Below are 5,183 nucleotides of genomic sequence, written 5' to 3'. Positions count from 1 at the left end.
AAATATTTTTGTAAACTATGTGTCAGATAAGGGACAGATACCCACAATATATAGGGAACTCAAGCAGCTGTCCCCAAAAAAGATGATCAACCCTATGAAAAGATGGGAGAATGAGTTGAAAAACCACTCTCAAAAGAAGATATATGAATAGCCAAAAAGCATATGAAAAAATGCTCAACATTCCTCATTATAAGGGAGTTGCAGATTAAAACTACAATGAGATACCACTTAAACCAGTCAGAATGACTAAGATGAAAAAAAAAAAAGATAAGTGCTGGCAGGTACGTGGTGAAAGGGGAACTCTCTTACACTGCTGGTGGGAGTGTAAATTGGTCCAGCCACTAAGGAGAACAGTAGGGAGATTCCCTCAAAGATCTACAAATAGAACTATCATATGACCCAGCAATCCCACCCCTTGGTATCTACCCAAAGGACAGAAGAATCCTTAGTTGTAAAAGTGCTTGCACATTGATGTTTATTGCGGCATTCTAATAGTTTTTTCCCTCTATGTACATTCACTTAGGCAGGAAATAAGGTCTTCGGGCACAAATTATCCTTTACAGAAAGAATGTGGGTCAAAATAAATTGCAGTCTGCTTCCCCAGCCCCACTTTATTTGTTTTAATGCAAATGATCCAATGCTTGCAATAATGTTCAGAAGCCTTAGAACCATAGTTTGTTTTAAGTATAAAATTTCAAAATTAGAAGAGATTATGTGAAAACATGAAGTGCTATTTGGAATAAATACTTGAATTCTGACTAATCCTCAGTCTGATATGCACAATACATGTTGGAATAGACAAGAAATTTTGCATGAATTTGATCACTCACATAGGCAGTTATACTTTGAAAACAATATTCCTTCCAAGAATTACGAATAAAATGTTTTAGGACACAATTGAATTTGAAATAGGTAATGTTTTGAATAGATTTTTGCGTTTTATTGAAATCTTACATGAACAAGAAATTGGAAATACAATCACATCAAAGAACAAATTGTCACGGCTTTGACGTTTAAGCCAAACAAATTTTGTAGGGCAGATTTCAAAAAGGTGTGAAGTTATAACAATTTAAAAACACAGTTAACCTACTTCTAGGAATGCAAAACATACAATCATAGGTTATTTTCAATACAAGAAAACTTAAATTTGTTTGCTTTAATTTCTTAAAACTACTAAGACAAAGCACTAGCTTGTATTTTTATTTACAGCATACTCCATACTCCTATGTAATCTATCCCAAATCCAAAAAAATGAAACTGTCCAAAACCAAAGGTTCTGCAAAATCATGATTTAACAGCTTGTTTTGAAGCTAAAATGAAGCCTGAAACGATAAAAGCATTGGAACCCCCAGAATAAGGGAACTCTGCAAGCCCAATAATGTCCGAGAGCAGTTATGAAAAGAGGAAAAATAAAAAGACTTGAGTATATACACAATAGTGATTTCTTCAGCCCAATACAAATGGCAGCAAACTGCTACTTAAAGATGAAACAGTTAAGCCAATTTTTTTTTTTTGAAGAATGTAGATCTAGAGCCAATCATATCTTGCCAGTATCATTTTCAAGCCCTCACTTGTCTATTTCCATTGTTGCCCATAAGTATCCTGATAAAATTCCTGGTTGTCATTATTGTAACCATAGTTACCAGAATAGTCACCACCTTGCTGAAGCGGCTGCTGAGCGATGGGTTGGGAACCCCAGTTCTGTTGGTTGTTGGTCTGACGACGCTTAGAATCAGGTTGGTTGTACCCATCTGCCTTTCTCTTGCCTCCTACATTGCCCCCATGATTGCCCCGAGATCCACGAGGACCACGGCCTCTCTGTTGTTGTGCAGGACCCCCTCTGCCACCCCTAGAACCTCTTGGTGGTCCCAAGGGTGCCCCCCTTTGTGAATAGCCAGCTCTACTTCTTGGAGGTGGTGCTCCCCACCCCTTGGTGGTGGTGGAGCACCTCGCCCTCCCCTTCCTCCTCCTCTTCCTCTTACTGCATAGCCATCATCATAGCCGTAGTAGGGGTCTTCATAGCCTCCACGATAGTCGTGATAATCGTAACCATAGTAATCATCATAGTAATCTTCATAGCCATAGTAATCTGGAGGGTAGCCATATCCACCTCTCCCCCCACCACGACCCCGACCTCTAATTGGAGGTGGCATGCGAGGAGGAGGGTGATAGTAATAATCTTCACACGCAGTGCTTCTGGAGGCCTGTCTAGCAGCTTGGCGCTCTTTCCTTTTCTTGTCCGTTGGCTTGGCTAAGACAGTTTCAATTTCTTCCCCTTATATTTCTTTGCCATTCATTTCATCCATAGCCTTAACAGCTGCTCCTCTGTCTTCAAAATGAACAAATGCATAATCTTTCAACTTCTTTACTCTTTCAAGTTTTCCAAATTCAGAAAATGACTTTTCCAATGTTTCTTCCGTCACTGTAGTAGTCAAGTTTCTCACAAATAAAACTTTCACCTTAGCCATGACTTCTGGATCTGGTTCTTCCACAGGGTCAGCCCATTCAACTGTAACTACATTTCCCCACACTTTTACTTTTCCACTCATCAGCCGGCGTCTGGCTTGTGTTGCTGACTTGTGATCCTCATATTCAAGGAAGCAGAACCCCCGATTCTTCTTTTTGTCATTGGGTTGATGATAGAGAATAACGTCCACCAAACCCTCTGTTAAACCTGTGACTTTACTGAATTCTTCCAGAATGTTTTCTTTAGTCTTATTCTTTGGAATGGATCCAACAAAAAAAGCCTGTTGTTTGCCACAGAAATGCACACTCCAAGGTGTTTACCAGGGCGAATTTCATAGCTGTCACACAGTTTAACAGCTTCCTGTGCAGCTTCCTTTCCACAGAAGGTGATAAATGCATACCCTCTATTCTGACCAGATAGTGGATCCATCATAAGACGCAGATCCCAAATGGGACTGGCCTTCTCAAAAAGAGGCACCAACTCATCTTCATATAAATCTCTTGGAATTTTACCTACAAAGACCTCAGTTTGTGTCCCAGACCTGGCGACTTGCTTTCTCGCTTTCCCTTTCTCTCTCTCTGTCTCTTCTTCTGTTCCAATTCCAGTTGCACACCAGAGTACACACTGTCTGGGGGAGGACCACCATACTTCCTCTGTCCCGTAATTACATCCAGAGTATAACCAGTCCTCTCAAGCAGGGCCTTGATCTTTGCCTCATCAGGACCCTTTGTGGACTCTTGTACCTTGCTCCCCTGTTTTTATCCTTGCCTGTAGTTCTTCACAACTCCACATAGAAATGCACTTTTGTTCTGAACATGTGATAAGTCACTTTCCTTGAACTGCTATATTACAGACAGAGCTCCTTCTTCATTAAATTCCCTGAGAGCATCAATTGCTCTTTCATCAAGATCGACATAAGCTACCAGTCCTGTCTGAAATATTTCATCAAGTCTTTCTGCCACCTTCTGTGGGAGGTCTGCCTCTATCAGTGTCTTGTAGTGTTCTATGTGAGTTACACTGGAAGTATCCATTGGTTCTTCCTCTTCTTTTAACTGTACCGCATTACCATTCACCTGATTGGCCATTTTATTATGCAGGGCAGAGCAGGGGCCAGTGGCCCGCCGGTGAGAATCAACGCGAGGCTCTTTGAAAACGACTAGAAATGGCGCCCGCGCCACCCCCTCCCCCCCTCATGTGTGTATAATATTCTCAACTGGATTGGTGAGAAATGTATACATGTTCGAATATTCACTTTGCAAGCTAAGTGATATATGTGATTGAATGCATAAAAGAAATTGAAATAAAAATATGAACAAAAACAAAACAAGTGAAATATATAACACATGAACAACAGTTAGTCATCAGTGCAAGGCAGATATTGCTACATGGTGAATGGACTGAGAGTGCAGGCATGTATGGTCAAGGCCTGCTCCACAGGGTTGGAATTTTCCAAGTTACTCAATTAAATAATTCACCTTTTTTTTTTTTAAATTGAGATTTAAAGTAACCAGGCATAGTTAAACAAATAAAATGCTTGTTTTCCCATTTTTCAGAAAAAAGCCTGGGTAAGTATTTCTCTGTCTAAATCTAACTAAACCCTGTAAGTGACCAAACCGAGGCATCTTCTGGATTATATTGAAAAGAACTACTTCTAACTTTGAAAACTATGAGCAGTTAGGAAGAGACATCTCTCTTTTTTTCCCCCACAAGATCTGAACTAAAGGCTGTACTCCCTTACTACATAGGAGTTGGAACCCAGCTTTAAAAATCCTTGATCTGGAAATTAACAGTCATAAAAACAAGAAAAATATGAAACAAGAATAACACACAGCCATCAATCAATACAAGGCAGATGTTTGCTAAATGGTTAAGTGTAGGACCTTTCTTAAGTGAGCCAACACATTTTCTTGTTTTGAAATCTGAAAAGTTTTGTTTTTTTACTGGAGTGAAAAGTCAGAGTTGAATAATCATCACATACTTATGTGTATTGTGAAGACTTCCTACACCATACTGAGGAGTTTGAATTTGAAGTTGAAAGCAATGGGGAGCTTCTAATAGGGAAGTTTAAGTATATGAGTGCAGCCTCCAGTCCACCTTGCAGAAAAAAAGAGAGACGTATTAACTGTTCATAATGTTCGAATTTAAAAGTAGTTCTTGACAATATAATGCAGAAGAAACCTTGGTTTTATCACTTTCAGAATTTAGTTACATTTTAGCCATGGAAATACTTCCCCAGGCTTTTTCATGGGAAATAGGAATACAGACCATTTCCTCTGGAAAGATCCATGAGTTACATTTTCCAGTGATCAAAATTATGTGATGTTAAAGATAAAATATAGTCTTTGACTTTTATTTTTTAAAAATTTACTTCCTTGAGCTTATTTTATAATAGCATATATAAGCAGTAGGTAAAATTCTAATGGATGGCTCAACATTACATTATTTGTAATTATTGGAGTATGAGAAAGATAATACGGGAAACAGTCTTTTGGTTTGAAGCTATAACTCTTTTGACTTATTGTGTTAAGTTAGAGAAGTCCAGCAAAATCCACTTAATTAATTTTTCTACAAAATAGATAAAACATCTACTGTCACCTGAGAAGTTATAAAAATGAATTTTATCTTCTAATAATATACTTTGAGATTCTAAGAAGGGTTTATAAACCAGTAGATATATTATTTACATTGATCTGTGAAAGCTGCAGAGATGTTAGAA

The 5,183-nt window shown here is 38.5% G+C and overlaps 1 pseudogene; it reads right to left on the bottom strand.

The window, feature by feature from the left end:
- Positions 1–913: 913 nt before the first annotated feature.
- On the bottom strand, positions 914–3,569 carry LOC102469377 (heterogeneous nuclear ribonucleoprotein R-like; annotated as a pseudogene).
- Positions 3,570–5,183: the final 1,614 nt, after the last annotated feature.

This window comes from Tupaia chinensis, unplaced genomic scaffold, assembly GCF_000334495.1.
Source record: "Tupaia chinensis unplaced genomic scaffold, TupChi_1.0 Scaffold000097_1, whole genome shotgun sequence".
NCBI lineage: Eukaryota > Metazoa > Chordata > Mammalia > Scandentia > Tupaiidae > Tupaia > Tupaia belangeri.
Note: the sequence above shows the minus strand (reverse complement) of the source record. Positions and strands in the feature narration are given on the sequence as shown.